The sequence below is a fragment of the Sus scrofa genome, chromosome 16 (assembly GCF_000003025.6).
Source record: "Sus scrofa isolate TJ Tabasco breed Duroc chromosome 16, Sscrofa11.1, whole genome shotgun sequence".
NCBI classification, from domain to species: Eukaryota; Metazoa; Chordata; class Mammalia; order Artiodactyla; family Suidae; genus Sus; species Sus scrofa.
Genome location: NC_010458.4, coordinates 51,665,723 through 51,686,910, shown reverse-complemented (window position 1 = coordinate 51,686,910; position 21,188 = coordinate 51,665,723). Strand labels below are relative to the sequence as shown.

The 21,188-nt window shown below is 43.0% G+C and overlaps 1 long non-coding RNA gene across 4 annotated transcripts in view; it reads right to left on the bottom strand.

Annotated features, from left to right (window-relative positions):
- Positions 1–18,584, bottom strand: part of LOC110257280 — a 48,371-nt gene extending 29,787 nt beyond the window's left edge. For all 4 annotated transcript variants that reach the window (XR_002339688.1, XR_002339687.1, XR_002339690.1 and 1 more), the window contains exon 1: positions 18,383–18,584. This is a non-coding gene — a long non-coding RNA (uncharacterized LOC110257280). The remainder of the gene's footprint in view (positions 1–18,382) is intronic.

Sequence of the window (21,188 nt, the reverse complement as noted above, 5' to 3'; positions counted from 1 at the left end):
CAAGGTGCACTGCCTGAGCTTTCTTCTGGGAAAAGATACCTTTCAGCTGCTACAGTACCCACACCAGCTACAGGCGCTGCCCACAGCACCCCCACTCAGGAACCGCTAATGAATTCTCCTTCGTGGCTCACACACTGGGCAGGAAGAAGAAAGCTGCTCTGGGAACGGGAACAGCGAGCGAGGACCCCAGGGAGGCATGTGGAGGAGGCAGCAGAGGCGGCTCTTTCACACCATGTCACAATGGAGGTAGCAGTTTCCTTTTTGGGGACTGGAAATGCGACCTACTTCCTTATAACAAGGATGCTACTTCAGCACTGGGATGGAAAACGCAGGTGAAGGACGCTTTCCTCTCTAGATGGAGCAAGAAAGGGAAAGGTTCTTGCTTTGTACTCCACGTGCTGTCCCCCTCACCCAATGCCTGAAACCCCACACTCAGCCTTTCCATCTGGGCAGCTCCCCTCTGTGCTTCATAAGCTGGCTAGAGGAGACCACTCCGCCCCACTGCCCCCAGCTGCCTTCCACTGCTTCTCCAGGCGGAGCGGCCCATGCTAGGGGTGAAGCCATAGCCTTCTGGATTGGATTCTGGGCTGGTTAGGCTGCCTGAGAAAGGGGGCTGCCTCCCCAGTCCCTGGCACAGAGGCTGGCATACAGGAGGAGATCAGAAATGCTTTCTTATCATCTATGGGATGCAGACAGGTGGAATCTATTCTCTGAGCTTTGGTGTCCTCATCTGACAACAGAGCTAGGGTACAACAGCTGCCTTTATTAAGTCCTTCCTATTGACAAACTCAGGAGGTGGGTGCTGACATTAGCCTCACTGCACCAAGATGTAAAATAATGTGTTCAAGTTCTCACAGTCAGTAAGAGGCCAGTTCACTGTGTCTCTCTGGACCTCTTTCTGAGGGTCAAATTATATATATGTATATGTGTATGTTATATGTCGTATTATGTGTGTTATATGTTAGATATCAAAATATGAGATAACATACATTATCAAGTATCAAGTGTGTTATATGTATAATGATGTGATATATATGTATGTATGTATGTTTATATAGATAGGGACATGTATATACATGCATGTGTGTTTCAGAGCAGTCAGTGCCCGACACATGGGAACTGCCCAATAAATGGGAGCTCTTTTACGTATTGTCACTGCCATCTCCTCTCTGCTCCCAGCACTTCCAAGGCACTGACTTACCCTATCATACGGCCCTTGTCCAATTCTTCTCCCTTGGACAGGAGAGCTCTGAGCACATGTCTGCCTAGAGTAGGTGCTAATTAAATGCTAAAGGAATGAATATAGTGAATGAGGAAATGACTCTAAATGAGATTTCAGCTCCTAGAACCAACAGTTGTGGCTCCCAGGGAATCTCAAAGGCACTTCTATGAAAGGCCATTGTCACTAGTGAGTAACATTTTATTGTAAGCATTTCTTTTTTTTTTTTTTGTCTTTTTGCTATTTCTTGGGCCGCTCCTGCGGCATATGGAAGTTCCCAGGCTAGGGGTCCAATTGGAGCTGTGGCCACCGGCCTACACCAGAGCCACAGCAACTCGGGATCCGAGCCTCCTCTGCAACCTACACCACAGCTCATGGCAACGCCGGATCGTCAACCCACTGAGCAAGGGCAGGGACCGAACCCGCAACCTCATGGTTCCTAGTCGGATTCGTTAACCACTGCGCCACGACGGGAACTCCTATTGTAAGCATTTCTGCAGTAGGAAAAGAATTTTCCACATTAGAAAACCCTTTCATGTTATCTCTGTTGGTCCGCCCAGATGAGGGGTGCAGAAGTTCATGGCACCTACTTTATAGATACAGCTGGCACTTGCTTTGTGAAGGATATGGCACAAAGAAGCTTTAGCTTCTTGATGTCCAATCCATGCTCTGCCACATCCTCTGTGTGATGTGGGGCAAGTCACTTTTGAATCTGCTCTGACTTTCACTTTCTACGTTAAATATGTAAATATTTCCGTTACTACAAAACTGTAAATAATCCTATGTTTTCAACTGATATGAAGCTTGCATGAGGCACTGTACTCGGAAAGAGTTAGGACCAAATAGGACCAAATCTTCCACAGAGGACAACTGAAAAAGACATATAGAATACAAAAATATCTGGAAGGCATTAAAGAGCCAATAAGAGAATGAAGAATTTTCTGACCACAATATACTAAAATATGAGAACCCAGAGAAATAAGACCATGACCCAAAGCTGCATTTTCCCTAAGGGCATTTACTAATCCAGAAGAAACCATTGTGGTTTTGGTGGCCTCAGCACAAATTTAAGTGCCAGAGTCAACCAAAAGTGGGGACTTTTAAATGTTCCTCCTTCCTCATTTTATTTTTGAAATTAAAAAAAAAATCAAAAAACACTTCTATTTTTTGGCTATGCCAAAAAATGAAGGCGTTTTTGGGCCAGGGAATGAACCTGAGCCACAGCAGTGACAATGCCGAATCCTTAACTGCTAGGCAATGAAGGAACTTTCCCTCCTTCCTAGTTTTAAGCTGGGATCCTGAATGCATCAACTCTCTCACTGACCTTCCAGTTCTAGTCACCTGGGTAATCCAGAGAATCTCAAGCCTTGAACTTGGATTAAGGTGGTTCCAGACTGGTAGAGTACCCAGACTCCTGGCAAAAGCAAAGAAAAAGTCCTCTCTGGAGAAAATACCACTATCTTAGGTGACAAATTATCCTTACAAGTAACTTTTATTTTTTTTCTTTTTTTTTGTTTTTTTTTTTTTTTTTGTCTTTTTTTTGGTCTTTTTGCCATTTCTTAGGCCGCTCTCGCAGCATATGGAGGTTCCCAAGCTAGAGGTCCAATTGGAGCTGTAGCTGCCGGCCTACGCCAGAGCCACAGCAACATGGGATCCGAGCCGCATCTGTGACCTACACCACAGCTCACAGCAACGCCGGATCGTTAACCCACTGAGCAAGGGCAGGGACCAAACCCGCAACCTCATGGTTCCTAGTCGGATTCGTTAACCACTGCACCACGACGGGAACTCCACAAATAACTTTTCAAATCAAATTTACAGCACACAGTGGGGAAAAAAAAGACCCCAGGGGCTCAAGGAAATAATAAATCTGAGTGAGAACAGAAACCACAGTCAATAGAAATATACACAAAAACTTCACTTAGAATTATCAGACACAGACTATAAGATAACAATGTTATTGCATTTAGAGAAATACAAAGGAACACAAACTACAAAAAGTAACATTGCAGATTTGAAAAAGGACAAGATAAACTTTAAGAATTGAAAAATTAAAAAGTTAAAAACTCAAAGTCGGGGCATTCCCATCGTGGTGCAGCGGAAACGAATCCGACTAAGAACCATGAGGTTGTGGGTTCGATCCCTGGCCTCGCTCAGTGGGTTGAGGATCTGGCATTGCTGTGAGCTGTGGTATAGGTCATAGACACAGCTCGGATCTGGTACTGCTGTGGCTCTGATGTAGGCCAGCAGCAACAGCTCTGATTAGACCCCTAGCCTTGGAACCTCCATATGCCGTGGGTACAGCCCTAAAAAGACAAAAGACCAAAAAAAAAAAAAAAAAAAAAGTCACTTTAATGGCAGATTAGATGCAGCAGAACAGAAAGTTAATGAACTGGAAGACGAATTAGAAGAAATGTCCAGAATGCAGCACCAGAGGCAAAAAGACTAAACATATTACAGAAAGGATAAAAGAATAGAGTAAGAATATCTAACATATATGTAATTGGGGTGGAATTTTAGAAGGTAAGAAAGATATGGAGACAATGGTTGAAAACTTTATAGTTCTGTTGAAAGAGACCAATTTCTATTGGGAATTTAAGAAGCCCAAGTAAAAACCCAACATGTAGATACATCATAGCGATTCTGAGAAAAACCACAATAAAGAAATAAATTAAAAGAAATGAGAGAAAAGGGATAGTATCCTCAAAGGAGTGACAGAAGGACAGCTAATTTTCAATAGCAACAACGGAAATCAGAGGACAGTGAAATGATATCTTCAATGTACTGAAAAAAATAATCCTAACATAGTATTATTTTTTTTCTCTTTTTGGCTGCACCCACAGCATACCCTAACATAGTATTCTATACCCAGAGACATATCCTTTAAGAATGAATGTGAAATAAATACAATTGTTGACAAACAAAATGTCACCAGTAGACATTCACTAAGGCCATTCTTCAGAAGATAATTATCTGAAACATAGGTTAGAAATGAAAGAAGACAAGCAACAACAACAAAAAAGATGAAAGGATTTATAAAAATTAAATGCCTTTTTGCTTCAAAGAACATCATCAAGAAAGTGAAAAAACAACCCATAGAATGGGAGAAAATATTTTCAAATCACTTATCTTTTAAGAAATTTGTATACAGAATATATTTTTAAAAACTTTTAAAAATAAAAAGATAAACACATAAAAAGATGCTCAACATCATTAGCTATCAGGGATATACAAATCAAAACCACTTAGATACAATTTCACACCCACTAGAACGGCTAGAATAAGGTTATATAATAACAAGTGTTGGCAAGGATATGGAAAATTGGAACCCTTATACACTCCTGGTGGGAATGTAAAATGGTGAAGCAGCTTTGGAAAAAACTTTGGCAGTTCCTCAAATAATTAAACATATGACCCCAAGTTCCACTTCTAGATATATATCCAAAAATGAAAGCATATGTCCGCATACACAATGTATGTGAATGTTTATAGTAGCATTATTCATAATAGCAAAGAGACGGAAGCAAGCCAAATATCTAGCAACTGATGAATGGATAAACAAAATATGGTATGTCTATGAAATGGAACATTATTTGGCCACAAAAAGGAATAAAGGGGACTTCAGTTTTCTGGTCCATTATGTAAAGAGCTTAGAAATCGACACTCCAGTTTAACAACAAGTTAAAAGCTGAACTTGAACTTTAAAAAAAATCAACTCTTTCAGATCTATTGCAGAAGTGATATCACAGGGCAAACCGCTGCCCTCTAAATGGGAGAGACAGGCAAACACAGAGAATTACAGAAACCTCTATAATATCCAACTCCAGCCAGCTCTATACCTCCACATTGGGGAAGAAAAATATCCAACTCCAACCCCCTGTAGCCATCCTGTCTCACCTAAGAAGACGCAGTGCTCTAAGAACACTTGATGCGTATGCCACCAAGAACCTAAGGCAAAAGCTGATAGAATTTAAAGGAGAAATAGATAAACCCATTATTATAACTGGATACTTTAACATACTTATATCAGATAACTATATTCAAAAGGCAGAAGATCAGTAAGGACATATTTGAATGAATAGCACTGTCAATCAACTGAATATAAATGACATCTATAGACTACTTCACCTAACAATAGCAGATTATACAATCTTCTAAAGCTCACATGGAACATTCTCCAAATAGATCATATTCTAGACTGTAAAACATGCCTTAACAGATTTAAAAGACTATAATTCATACAATGTCTGCTCTCAGACCACAATGGAATTAAGCCAGAAATCAGTAACAGAAATATAGCTGAAAAATCCCCCAATACTTGGAGATCAAACAATATATTTATAAATAACACACGCATCAAAGAAGAAATCCAAACAATTTAAAAGTATTTGAGCTAAATGAAAATTAAAATACAACTTAACAAAATTTGTGGGATACAGTGAAAGCAAAGCTTAGCGGGAAAATTAAGCATTGAATGCATATGTTAGAAAAGAAGAAAAATTTTAAATCACTAATTCAAGCTTCCACATTAGGAAACTAAAAAGGAAGAGCAAATTAAACCCAAAGTAAGTAGAAGAAAAGAAATAAAAGTAGCACAGAAGTCAATAAAATTTAAAATAGGAAATTAATAGAGATCAATAAAATTGGTAAGACTAAGCTAGGCTAACTAAGAAAAAAGGAAAGAAGACACAAATTACTAACATTAGAAATTAAAAAAGAACACCACTACAGATACTCTAGACATTATAAAGACAATAAAGGAATATTATGAACTCTGTGCCCACAGATGTGATATCCTAGATTAGATGGATCATTTCTTTGAAAGACACAATCTTCTGAAACTCACACAAGAGGAAACAATGTGAATAGACATATATTTATTAAAGTAATTGAATAAATAATTATTCGACTTGTAAATCATAAAGCACCATGCTCAGATGAGTGCACAGGTGAATTCTATTGAACATTTAAAGGAAAGATTGTATAATTCTCTACAATCTTTTTCCAGAATATAGAATTAGAGCAAATACTTCCTAACTTATTTTATGTCACTGGTTTTACCCTAATACCCCAAACAGACACACATATAAGAAAACTATAGACAAGTATCTCTCATGAACATAGTTGTAAAAATCTTCAACAAAATATTAGCAAATTGAATCCAACAATAAATAGGAAGAATTATATACTATAACCAAATGAGATCAATGCAAAGCTGGCTCAACATTCAAAAATCAATTTAGGAGTTCCCGTCGTGGCACAGTGGTTAACGAATCCGACTAGGAACCATGAGGTTGCGGGTTCGGTCCCTGCCCTTGCTCAGTGGGTTAACGATCCGGCGTTGCTGTGAGCTGTGGTGTAGGTTACAGACGCGGCTCGGATCCTGCGTTGCTGTGGCTCTGGCATAGGCTGGCGGCCACAGCTCCGATTAGACCCCTAGCCTGGGAACCTCCATATGCCGCAGGAGCGGCCCAAGAAATAGCAAAAAGACAAAAAAAAAAAAAAATCAATTTATATAGGAGTTCCCCCTGTGGCTCAGTGGTAACGAACCTGACTAGTATCCATGAAGATGTAGGTTCAATGCCTGGCCTTGTGGGGCAAGGATCCAGTGGAGCCATGAACTGCGGTGTAGTCCAGCAGCTTCGGCTCTGATTCAACCCCTAGCCTGGGAACTTCCTTATGCTGCAGGTGTGGCCCTAAAAAGCAAGAAAAAAAGAAATCAATTAATGTAGTCCATCAACTCAGCAAGCTAAAGAAGAAAATTCACACAATCATACCAATAGAAAGTATTTCACAAAATCCAACACCCTATTCATGATAAAAACTCTCAGTACACGAAAATAGAAGGGAACTTCTTCAACTTGATACAGAACATCTACAAAAACCTTGTAGCTAAGATCATACTTAATGTGAGAAACTAGCAGCTTTCCCTCTAGGACATCAAGAACAAGGCAAGGGTGTCCCTCTCATCACTCCTTTCCTTTGCTTTGCAGCCATGCCCATGGCATGCAGAAGTTCCCCGGGCCAGTGATCAAACTGGTGTCATAGCAGCAACCTAAGCCACAACAGTGAAAATGCTGGATCCTTAACCCACTGGGCCCCTAGACAACTCCTCACCATTCCTTTTCAACACCATACTGGAAGTCTGAGCTAGTACAAAAAGAAAAGGAAATAAAACATTGAGAAAGAACAATAAATCTGTTTTTGTTCACAGATGACGACTGTCCATGTAGAAAACATGTAATAATTGACAAAATACTGGAACTAATAAGCAATTATGGCAAGATTGCAGGATACAAGATTAATGTAAAAGGTAATGGCTTTCAAAATAATAATAAAAGGTAATGGCTTTCCTATATGTCAGTAATGAACAAGGAGAATTTGATATTAAAAATACCATATCATTTACATTAGCACTCAAAAAAGAGAACCACTTAGGTATAAATCTTATAAAATATGTCTAAGAGCTATATGATGAAATGTACAAAACTCAGATGAAAGATATCAAAGAACTAAATAAATGAAGAAATTGTCCATGCCTAATGGCTAAGTGGACCCAATACTGTCAGGATGTAACTTCTTCCCAATTTGATCTATAGACTCAGTACAATCCCAATCGAAATCTCATTAAGTTATTTGGTGGATATTGACAAACTCATTCTCAAATTTTAATGAAGAGGCAAAAGATCCAGAATAGCCTACTCAATATTGAAGAAGAACAAAGGTGGATGCCTGACATTACCTGATTTCAAAACTTACTATAAAGCTGCAATAACCCAGACAGCATGGTACTGACAAGAGAATAAACACATAGACCAATGGAATAGAAGAGACAGCCCAGAAACAGACCCCACAAAATAAAGTCAACCAATCTTTGGCAAAGGAACAGATAGTCTTCCCAACAAGTAGTGCTGAAATAACTGGACATCCACATGCAAAAAAATCAGTCTAGACACAGACCTTATTCCCTTCATAAAAATTAACTCAATTTATAGGAGGAGTTCCTGTCATGGAGCAGTGGCTAACGAATCCAACTAGGAACCACGAGGTTGTGGGTTCGGTCCCTGGCATTGCTCAGTGGGTTAAGGATCCAGCGTTGCCGTGAGCTGTGGTGTAGGTTGCAGACGCGGCTCAGATCCCACGTTGTTGTGGCTCTGGCATTGGCTGGTGGCTACAGCTCCGATTAGACCCCTAGCCTGGGAAACTCCATATGCCATGGGAGCAGCCCAAGAAATGGCAAAAAGTCAAAAAAAAAAAAAAAAAAAAAAAAAGATCATAGACCTTCGTGTAAAACATGAGACTATAAAACTCCTGGAAGATAACATATAAAATCTAGATGGCCTTGGATATGGTGATGACTTTTTAGATACAATACCAACAGCACCATCTATGAAAAATAATGATAATGAAAAAATGAAATCGTGAAAAAAAAGAAAAGATATTAGATACAATACCAACAGCACCATCTATGAAAGAAATAATTGATAATTGAACTTCATTAAAATGGAAAACTTCTGCTCTGTGAAAGACAATGTCAAGAGAAGGAGGAGATGACACATACTTGGAGAAAATATCTGCTAAAGACATCTGATAAAGCACTGTTATCCAAAATATACTTAAAACTCAACAATAAGGAAACAAATAACCTGATTGAAAAAAATGGGCCGAAGACTTAACAGAGACCTCACCAAAGAAGATACAACAGGTGGCAAGTAAGCATATGAAAAGATGTTCAACATCACGTGTCATTAGGGAATTGAAAATTAAAATAATGAGATGCCACTACACATCTATTAGAATGGCCAAAATCTAAAGCACTGACAACACCAAATATCAAGGATGCGGAGCAACAGCAACTCTCTCTCATTGCTGGTGGGAAGGCAAAATGGTACAGCCAGTTTGGAAGACAGTTTAGCAGGTTCTTACTAAACCATACTATCCAGCAATGATCCTTAGCAGTTACTCAGGTGAATTGAAAACTTAGGCTCACAAAGAGACCTGCGCACAGATGCCACCTTTATTCATAATGGCCAAAACTTGGAAGCAACCAAGATGTCCTTCAGTAGGTGAATGGATAAACTGTGGGCCATTCAGACAATGGAGTATTACTTAGAACTAAAAAGAAATGAACCACCAAGCTATGAAAGGACATGAAGTAAATAAACATAAATGCATACTGCTATGTGAAAGAATTCAATTGGAAAAAGATTCCAGCTATATGACATTCTGGAAAAGGCAAAACCACAGAGACTTGTAAAAAGATGAGTGGTTGCTGGGGGTTAGTGGAGACAGAGGGACCAATATGCAGAACACAGAGGATTTTTAAGGGCAGTGAAACTACTCTGTTTGATACTACGGTATCATTATATATTTGTCCAAACCCTTAGAATGTACAACACCAAGAGTGAGCCCTAACGTAGACTATGGACTTTGGGTGATAATGATGTGTCAGTGGAGGCTCACTGATAGTAACAAACGTACCCACTCTGATATAAAGTGTTGATCACAGAAGAGGCTGTGTATGTGTGGGCACAGAATGCATATGGGAATTGTTTGTACTTTCTGCTCCATTTTGCTGCAAATTTAAAACTGCTTTAAAAAAATAAAGTTTATTAGTTAAAAAAAGAATGAAGTGCTAATACTTCAGGACATGGACCTTGAAATATGCTACATCAAAGAAGCCAGTCACAAAAGTCCACATATTATACAATTCTATTAATACTATAGTCCAGAGTAGAGAAATCTATAGAGACAGGAAGTAGATTAGTGGTTGCTTAGGGCCAAGGAGGGATTAGTAATGAGGAGACAAAGGGTAATAGCTAAAGTGTTTGGGATTTCCTTCTGAGGTGATAAAAGTGTTCTAAAATTAACTGTGGTCATGGCTGCACTCTGAAATCCATAGAATCATACATTTTAAATGGGTGAATTGTATGGTATGTAAATTATGACTCAATTAGGCTGTGTTAAAAAAAACCCATAACCTCAGCAATGACAAAATAAAAATGAAAGAAGAATAGAACAGCAAAGAAAATGGTAAATGAGGAGTTCCCATCCTGGCGCAGTGGTTAACGAATCCGACTAGGAACCATGAGGTTGCGGGTTCAGTCCCTGCCCTTGCTCAGTGGGTTAACGATCCGGCGTTGCCGTGAGCTGTGGTGTAGGTTGCAGACGCGGCTCGGATCCCGTGTTGCTGTGGCTCTGGCCTAGGCCGTTGGCTGGTGGCTACAGCTCCGATTAGACCCCTAGCCTGGGAACCTCCATATGCTGTGGGAGCGGTCCAAGAAATGGCAAAAAGACAAAAAAAAAAAAAATGGTAAATGAGTGTCAATCTAAATAAAACAATACTAAAAATGTATCATGGATCCTAAAAACATATGTAGAATTAGAATGCATGGAAACTATGATGTTAAAGTCGGGAGGGGGATAAATGGGGTTAAAGTGCTCTAAAGCCTTTTCTCTTTGTGAGGAAGATTACACTTCGAGAAGTCAAGCATGCATGTTAAACACTAGAAAGGTATATGACTTCCAGATAAGAGGGAAAAAAATGATGCAAAAGAAGTTAATACAAAGAGAAAAAAAAGCATAAGCAAATATGTAATTCTAAGTAATTACATTAAATGAAAATGAGCTAAATATTTCTCTTAAAAGATTAAAACTGTCAGACGGAGGGCACAATACAGAATTTAACTATAGGCTATGTATAAGGGTCACATTTAAAATTTAAGAATACAGAATGGTAGAAAATAAAAACATGGGAAAAGAAATACTATATTATTATTGACCAAGTGAAAACTGATGTAGCTATGAAATAGACTTTTAGGATACACAAGTCTTCACAGCAACATTTGTAACCTCATATACTGAAACAACCCAAATATCCATGGAGAGCAGAATGGATAAATTGTGGTATATTCGTGCATACAGAGGAATAAGCTATAAATACCCACAATACTTGGATGGCTCTTAAAATATAATGTTGAGCAAAGGCAGCAAGACGCAAACAAATTCATGCAGTATGATTCAAAAACAGGCAAAACTAAACAATTTTATTTAGGGAGGTACCTAGGTATCTACGCTATGAAAAAAACCCAAGAAAGTGACTATCCTTTCCCCATTCAGTCTGTCTACGTTGAGAGGGATCTTCCCCCAGACACACAAGGACATCTTTGGCAGGTTCTATATCTGGAAGGGTCAAGGCTCTGCCCATGGTAATGAGGGGCCAGGGCAAGGAGGGGAACTTCCGAGGTCAGCGCGAGCCTGTGCAACCACCCACAATTTGAGGCTTTCTTGACCACTCCTTACCAAGTGCAGGCAGGGTCCCGAGAGACAGGGTGATGAGGGCAGAGCAGAGGAGGAGAGAGCAGGTCCCTCTTCACCTACCTGTCCTGTCCTGTCTGGCCCCAGTGTGCTAGTGCTGGGGATGTTCCTGGGCTGTCCTTTGGGCTGGGGTGGCCATATTCAGTATCACATGACCCTCCCTCCCAGCTGGCCGATCCACTGCAAGCCTGAGGCCCTGGAATCCACAGGCCATGGAATTGAAGGTACAGTTTCCCCTCACGTGCATGGAACAAAGGGCTCCCATTAACACCTGAACCACAGGAGCAGTTAAGATGAAATGATCTCAGGCTATTCCTATAATGAAGTCAGCATGGAGTGGGGTTTTGGTAGAAACTGCACCTTCCATCAGTGGCTTCAGCTTGGTTCTCCAGAGACTATATCCCCTTGTCTATATCTGGTTTGGCCACATCTGCCGCTGGCTAAGGGAATTTGTACGGGTGAGTGCTTCCACTCAGACTGTCTGCAGGCCACTCCCTGATACTTAAAGCAGCAAGAATGAAAACTGGCTAGGGATGTTTAACTTGATTCTTGCAGGGTGAGGTGATGCATGGCTTCCTTCCTTCCCTCTCCTCTTTGTCTATTCTTGGTCCACACTACAATCCTTAGTCACAAACAACAGAAAGCTTGGCCTACTTACTGAAAAGGGGTTTATTGCAAGGATCCTGGGTAGGAAGCTTGCAGAATGGACTGAAGGGGATGCTAATGGGCCAAGAGGTCATGCCAAGGGTATGGTCTGATTAGAATGCAACTGCTGCCCTGGCCGCCACTGGCCACTGGACCCCTGGACTCTCAACTCCATCCATGGCCACCCAGATGCCCCTACTCTGGTAATGAAAGAGAATCAGAAGGACTCCTGCTTCTTTCTGTCCCTCATCCAGATTTGTGTCCTAGGTGGGGTCATCTGACAGACTGGCAGAACTGCAGGGGCTGGGAGAACACATGTCTGGGCCTTTAACCTCTGTAGGTGGGGCTCATCAGAACACACAGTGGCCATTTCTTCAAACCCAGGAAGGGGGATCAGACAATGGACCACCCAAAAAGTGATAAGCAATAATGACTGTGGCCTCCAGGGCTGGACACTGGATGTGACACATTCGCATGAACAACTGCAACACAGGGATCAAAGGGCTGCAGTGTTAGCACCAAGACAGGACAATAAATCCAGCCTCGGTTTCCCCATCTGTAAAACAAGAGTAGTAATGATAGTGCTTGTGTCATATGGCTGTTTGAAAATAAAAACAGCATATGTGAAGGACCTTCTACTATGTGGGGAGAAGGGCATATGTGGGGTCTTGGACAATGGCAGGGGTTTTCATTAAAGAGGCTGTTCAGCAGAGTGGCCAGGAGTGTAGTCACTCTTATCTTGGGGGTTCCAGTAGCCCCACCCACACATTTCCAGAAGTAGAACAGTAGGGATGGGGAAGGCCACAGGCTCTGGAGCCAGGCTGACTGAGCCTAAAACCCCCTTCTGACATGTACTAGTTAGGGGATCTTAGGCGACTGACTTTACGGCTCTGTGCCTCAGTTTTCCCATCTGTATCTTGGGGATGGGCATCATTCATCTCACAGGGATGCTGTGAGGGTTAAGTGTGATTCACACCTGAAGGTCTCTGAGCAGTGCCTGGCACATAGTTATGAGCTCAATAAGTGTTGGCAATTTTTAATTAGTCAGAGCCCATCCTGGGTGCAAAGCTCAGACAAACTCCAGACTGCCCTGTTTCAGAGGGAGATTCCATTTGCACATAACATCTAAGGAACTGTGCAGCACAGAGCTGGTAAAGGCCCGAGGGAGACAGCTCTTCAGCCCCCAATGTCACAGGCTCAGAACCTCACATTCACAGTGTGTGTGAGCTGAGAACCCTCTCGATGTGGTCAGCTCCCGGCAGAGTTCCTGCTGATCCCGGAGTCCCCATTTCCGCACCGAGCCTGCCATCTTGGCTTGGCCTCATCACAAGTTCCCATAGCCCAGCCAGTCTCATTCAGGATTTTGAACTCCACAGAAGACTCGAGGGAGAAGAGGTTTGAGTCTGGCCAGTGTCTCCAGATCTCCCATTCCAACTCTTCTCTAGGGAGCAGCCCTACCTCCTAGGACAGTGGTTCTCATCCAGGGGATACTTAGCCATGTCTGGACACATTTTGGGTTGTCACAACTTGGGGGAACGGAGGAGTGCTATTGGCATCTAGCGGGTAGAAATTAGGGATGCTGAAAACTCCCTCCAATACACAAGACACTCCTGGACAACAAAGAACTTTCCAGCCTAATAAAAAATTTTCCAGTGATGAGGTTGAGAAATCCTGCTCTAGGAATTCTGCTGAATTAAAAGCTTTATATCTCGCTATAACACAAAAGCATAAACAAGAAAGCAAAAATCCCCCCAAATCTCCCTCCCCAGAAATGACCACTTTCTACATTTTGGTGATCTTGCCTCCAAGTTTTTCTCTGCAGATGCACATGTAGATTTATAGATGTGTACAATTTGACAAATATATGTTCATGCTATACGTGCTGTTCTGCAACCCAATTTTTTTTCACTCAGCAATATACCACGGGCATCTTTCCACTGTCAACATATGGAGATTTGCAACATCCTTTTTAGAAGTCTGCATGGCATTCCATAGTAGGGATGTAAGACTTTATTTAGACAATCCCTTATTGATGGATATTTAGATCATTTCCAGTATTTTGCAGTTATAAACACTACTGTGATGAATATCATTGTATATACATTTTAGTGTGCTTGTCTGAGTAAATCCTTAAGATAAATTCTAGGAGTAGAATTGCTGGCCAAAGTAAAACATGCCCTTCTAGGACTTTTGATACTCAGGGATGAACTGAGCTTGAAAAGGCACATTAACTTACACAGTCTCCAAACAGGGCACAGGGGTGCCAATCTCTCTGCCCCCTTTGCCCACACTGGATATTATCAATTGTTTAATCTGTAAAAAGGATGTTTAAAGCATTAGCAGAGAATACCCAGAAATGCTCAAAGCTAAGCATGTGTCAGTTTCTTCTTGGCAGCAGAATCCTGGGATTTGATGTAACCCTTCTGGATCCTGACTTTCTGTCTCCTCTCCCAGGTCCTCCCTCTCCATGTGGAATCCTCAGCCCGGCCAGGGTGGGTGAGGGAAACTTGATGAAGACTGTGGCTTTCCATCTGGGGTTGGTGCTCCCCTCCCCTTTTCTCTGTTTGGCTAGGAACGCTCGTGTGTTCCTCCATTTCTCTATGGCCACTCTGCTGCCTGAATTTTAAGGACTCAGGAGTGTGTTTCTATTAGGGAAGTCTCCATGGACTTGACTTGAAGCTATCTGCTCTTTAAGCTCTAACTGGGGCCAGTCTCTATTCCCAGTGAGGACTAGTATGATAATAAGTCACATAGACCAAGTGATTTCGAGTTCCGAGTATGTGGCTTTCTTTTGTTTGGGGTTTATATTACTCCTTCCAACAACCCCATGAAGCAATTATTATTATTTTAATCCCTATTTTTCTCAATGCAGCAACAGAGGCTCAGAAAGAGAAAATGATTGACTTAGGTTCCACCGCAGGTTAAGTGGTAAGGCTGGAATTTAAACCTAGGCTTTCTGTTAAAAAATGATCTTCTAAATCAAGTATGGCGAGGCACTCTGACACAGAAATGACTGTCACCAAGTAAGATTGTATACTCACAGATCCCTACGAACAGGAGGCACTGCATGCCATGTAGGGCTACATGGGGAAGCACCAGGGTTAGTCAGGAGGCAGAAGGAGGAAGAGAAAAGCCTTTATTGCCAGAGGTGCCTCATTAGCTAATTCCAGGAGGAAAGGCTTTAGCATGTACATACTGAATATTAGAATGGTGTGGGGTTTTATGTTTCTGAAATCAGGATTCATCTTGCAATTGAAGTGTACATTTCATGTGTTACCAGGCAGTAGAGTGTTTCAGTTAAAAGTGAGAAATCACTGGATGACCTCAGTTCAAACTTTGGTCTTTCCAGTTCCTAGCTGTATGATCAGATTACTTAACCATGCTTTACCTCCATTTTCTGTCTGCAAAATGGTGCTACTTACAATAGCTATTTCATCTAGCTATTGTGAGGTTTGCCATTTATTAATTCAGGTCATAGGAAATTAAACCAGAAATTTCAGACAATGCTCCATGACACAATAAATTTCATAATTCGAACTTTAAGTTGAGATGGATCACTCTGAGCACTTGTAAAATGATTCACTCAGCTTCTGGCTACCTGACTCTTAAGCCCTTGACTGTCATTGAGGATGCAAAAAAAAAAAAAAAAGGGTAGGGAATGAAGTCTTGGAAAGGAGTTGGTGCTGGGAGTTTCTCCCTACTTCAAGTCAAGAGAGAAGAACTTCGATAGACCACACAGAGGACTTGATCTCTGTCCTTTGCAGTTAAGAGATAGAGGCAGTACCTGGAAAATCTACAAGGAAGAATATCTTGCCAATTGCTCCAATAGCAGACATGGAAAATGGGTGGATGCTGCATTAGGACTGATCAACTCCCAGAGTATATTGGAGAAGGCATATATATTTCCCATCTACTAGATGGGGCTACTTGAATGAGAGCTAGAATGAGTCCATTCTATGTCTTTCAAAAAGGACCACCTGAAAGGTGATGGGTCCTCAAAAGCTGGCAGCTGGAGGGGAAGCTGATTTAAAAAGGCTGTGGGTGGAGGAAGCCATAAGCCTCAAGAGAGTATGTCACTCACATATAGGGACTGGCAATGGGGAGTCTCTGAAGAACTCGCAAAAGTACCTTATAAGTGTCACCTCACTTTAGATATGTGAGTAGAGGGTAGATTAGGGCAGCGCCCACCAAGTGAGATCTTTCCTACTCCCTCTTACTCTCTGTTCTCTCTGACATGCCTGTCCAATCCCAGGAGAGCAGTAAGAGCAGCTGGCAAGTGAGAAAACAGTGGCAAGTGAGAAAATACTTTCCTGCAGCAAGTACTGGCTTTTAGCCAGGCATCCCATAAATACTTCTAGGGCAGTGAGTTGAAACCAGGCTCTGATTGGGTATTCGGGGTAAGGTTATGAGAAAGTAAAATGAAGGTGAGTTTGACAGAGCCCTTGCCATCTAGAAGCTAACATCCCAGTGCCAAAGACTGGTATATAAAAGATAATTACAAAATGGAGGGATGCACACAATGACAAAGACTAATCTTCATCGAGCACCTACGTGCTGAGGTTTTTGCCTGAATGATCTCACCTAATTCCCATAAACTCCTGTGAGCTGGGTATTGTTAGACCCATTTTACACATGAAGAAACTGAAGCTCCAAGAGGTAAAGTGGATTTGAACTTGATCCTTTCCGACTCCAAGCCCATGTTCTTCACCACCCTGCTACTTAATGATCCATGGAGGAAGGCAGCCAGTGGGGATGGGATGTGGAAAATGGGGTTTAAGAGGCTGATAAAAGAAAGAAGGATATTCTAGAAAAACGAATCAGTGTTGTCAAATGCCATATATTTGTGTGGCTGCAAAACATTGATTATACAGCTGCTAATTGGCACTTATTGGGAATCTACCATGTTTCAGGCATTTTACCTGTATTTATTCTTTACAGCTCTCTCTATAGTCTCATCTGCATTTTTAGAAAGAACAGCCTGAGGCTCAAGGAGGGGTGGCCCAGAGACCCACAGACAGTAAAGAAAGAAGGCAGAACTAGAACCCAGGTCTGTCTCATCCCAAAGGGTGTTCTTTTTACTACACCAGCCTTATAGCTGGAAATTAACAGCAATGAAATCCATCCCTGCTCCAGACCTGTTAATATACTGACTTCCACTACTACAGCGATTGGCTCAGAGGTGAGCAGGTGGCCAAAGCTGGTCTAATCGGAATGGGTTCTGGACCTTGAAGATGAGCTTCCAGAAAGAAGCTTTAGGGAGGTCCCGTTGTGGCTCAGCAAAACGAACCCAACCAGTATAGATGAGGACAATGGTTCGATCCCTGGCTTCACTCAGTGGATTAAGGATCAGGTGCTGCCATGAGCTGCCCTGTAGGTCGCAGATGTGGCTAGGATCTGGCGTTGCTGTGGCAGTTCAGCTCCCATTAGACCCCTAGCCTGGGAACCTCCATATGCCTAGGGTGCAGCCCTAAAAACAAACAAAAACAGAAAGAGGCTTTATTTCTGTATGCCTAGAACTCGGTGGGCGGGCTGGTGAGGGGAAGCTGAAGCTTTGGTTGAGAGAGGATGTGGCTGTGCTGGTGGTCTTGAGCTGCCAGGGCACGGGCTACAGATGTGGTGGATGGGAGAGCCAATTTGCCCAAAAGACGTGGAGAGCTGGGAGGGAGGTGGGATCCCTGGCTCTACCCTGGCCTCTGGCAGCCAGCAGTGCCCCTGACTGACCCTGGCAGCGGAGCTTGTTTGTGGGGGGAGACTGTAAATGAAACTGGAGCGAATCCGGCACTACTTGCGCTTTCGCTAAAAACCGCCCACCAGACTTGCGTGTCCCAGGTGGGTCATCAGGCAACCGTATTTCATGTTACAGTAATAAATAAGAGGCTGAGATGCAGCAAAAAGATAGTTTAGACTTCTCCGAGGGATGTCTCGGTGCCTGTCACTCCGAATAATGACGTGTTCTTTGGGTAGCGCCAGCATGCCAAGCTGGCTCGAGCCCCTGGCTCTGGCACAGCCAATTCCCTCTGCCTGACATGCTCTTCCTCCATCTCTTCACATGGCCACCTGAGCCTCCAGGTAGCAATATAAATGCCACTTTTCTCAGGGGACTCCTTCCACCTCCCATCCCTTCCCGGGGGCAGGCGGGCCCCAAAGCCCCATCCCCCCCGGGCTCCCTGGGCCCCGCCTGCGGCGCAGAGGTCAGCCTACCTTGTAGCCGGAAGGAGAAAACAGGGGCAGCTGCTTGTAGGCCACTTCTTCCGGCTGAACGAATGTGTAGCCAGATGGAGTGCCACTTGCTCACAGGGTTCCACATGCAGAGGCCTCACACCGGGCCCTTTAGACCAGCGCTCGAGTGCGATAAGGCTGCGCAGGGCCCTCAGCCGCTGGCGTGGGCGGAAGCGCTGGGCCCAGCAATGCGATTCAAGATGGCGGCAGCGGGCCGTGCGCAGAGCTGCGCGCGCACTGCAACGTGGACCCGCAAGGTGCACAGCTGTGGCTACCTGAGAGCGTTCCGCCGCCCTCCCACTGATGAGAAGCATGTAAAAGCAGCCCTGCTAGGTTTGGGAGGGAGAGTGTGTACTCTAGAGCAGGTGCTCTTACTTCTCCATGCTTTGATCAAAGGGTAAAGTTTTCCTTTTCTTCTGCAGAACAAAAACACCTTCCCTGAGGGCACTCCTTTCTCCCCAGTGACCACCACAGTGCCTAGCGCGTGCTCCTCCCCCAGTCCCCCAACCTTGGGGCGGGGGGATTGTGTCCGATACCTCCCTGGACCTGCTCCAGACAGGCTCAACTTCGTGAGCTTGTGGAGTGACATAGGTCCCTGTGCAGAAGGTCCCTATGCTTGGGGTTTAAGGCTCCATGGCCACCATCTTGGAATTCTTTTTTCTTTTTTTTCTTTTTTTTTAAGGCCGCTCCCAAGACATATGGAAGGTCCCAGGCTAGGGGTCAAATCCGAGCTGCAGCTGACAACCTACCCCACAACCACAGCAACACCAGGTCCAAGCTGCATCTGCAACCTACAGCACAGCTCACAGCAACACTGGATCCTTAACCCACTGAGCAAGGCTAGGGGTTGAACTCGTGTCCTCATGGACGCTAGTCAAGTTCATTACCGCTGAGCCACAATGGGAACGCCACAGTCTTGAAGTTCTTAATGATTGCATAATCGATTTGTGTTTTGCAAGAGAAGTGTGATGGGGATGGAGCATGCACCGGGGCCTTGGAGCCTCAGCTCCCGAGCAGTCAGACACCTCGCATAATTTCCCTGGGATGGGTTCTCTGACACTTAAAACCTCTCTCCTGGTGCTTAGGACACTCCAGGACACTGCCTGCTCTCCTCCCACTGCTGTCCCATGACTGCTGCTGCCTTCTTTTCCAGCAGGGGGCCTGAGCCAGGCCCTCGGAGGGTTGAGGTCGGGCATGCACACTTGGTGGCCCCTTGCAATGGGTGTGGTCCCCATTTGGGGTTAAGCACAACAGTGGTCTGATGGGTGGCCAGCCAGAGGCCATGTGGCAAGGAGGTCAAGCCTGATCCAGGTTTCCAGTGCATATTAGCATGGAGGTTTAACTATTCCAGAAGATCTCCAGTCTGCAGTAGGTTGGATCCACTTCTCCAAACCTTGCTCTGGTCAGGGTGCGTGGTGTAGGGCTTTTGACCAGTGGAAGGGGAAACACAACATTCATCAGACCCAAATAAGAATGCCCATGCCACATTGCAGGTGTGGCCTCTGGGTACTGGTGAGGAGGGCTTCTGCAGGGCTCTGTGCCTGATGGGGGCAGGGGGGTGGGGGGAACACAGAATTCCCTCACCCTCTTTTCAGCCTTCCTGTGTCTGGCCTGTTTATCTCTGTGGCTAGCTTCAAGCACCCTCCTGGCATGAGCAACATAATATAAATTATGTAATTTCAGTGATTTTTATTTCTGAGTTAAATGCCCTGGTGTTTACATTTAAAACTGGACTCGCACAATAGAAAGCCAAACAGTAAATTCATGCTACTAATTTAAAATGTGTTCTTTCCTTTACTTAGAACGACACCAAATGAAAATGACAAATGAAAAGTGTCATAAGTCAAGAGAGAGACCATAGAAGAAAGAAGAAACATTCTCTGGACTTTTTTTTTTAATAGCACTTTTCCCTGCTCTTTGACCAAGGAGCTCTGAATTTTCATTTTGCAGGGGCCCTACCCCAGCTCATGTTTGTTGAATGAAAGACTAACTAACTAAATATTTGTATTAAAAAACGAAACATACTTGTTGTTTTCTATTTCCTGACAATGCTGTATGTACTCAGGATTACTGGCATGAAATACAAGAGTATCTGAATCATACACACTCTTGAATCATGTATGTCTGTTGTGAGTTGGGCATATGTCTTCAAAGTCATCACAGTTTTGTCAGCATTGATGTTCTGGTCTCACTTCAGACCCAGCTCTGGTCCTGCTGGAGTAGCTTATATCAGACTAATCCTTCCACAAACAGCAATTGTAAATTCTGGATGGCTTTTGAAAACAACCATTTAAAGATGCCAGAGAGCAAACAAAAGCAGACAGAAACAAGAAAGTTTTCAACCCATGAAAACAGTAAACGTAGTCACCACACGTGTATACACACACTCATGCATGTACAACACATGTGCACACATGGACACACATACACGTTACAAAGAGGCAGAATCTTTGTGAGGGGAAGACCCTTGTCCATCTTGTTGATGGCGAGTAGTAGATAACCAATACATTTTTGTTGAAAAATAAGTGTTTTGCTTGTGTATGTCTTTTTATTGAAGTCAAGTCTGTTGAGACAGTCTGTTGAGCCTGAAGTAAAATTCAGTTTGATGAGTTTTGACAAATATATACAGTTGTGTTACCTCCACTACAATCAAGATAGAATTTCCATCACCACCCAAAGCTTTTTTCTTGTTCTTTTGCAGTCAGTCCTTCAGCCCCAGTCCCTGGCAATGACTGACCTGACTTCTGTCACTGTAGCTTTGTTTTTCAGTATGTTGTAAAAATGGAAT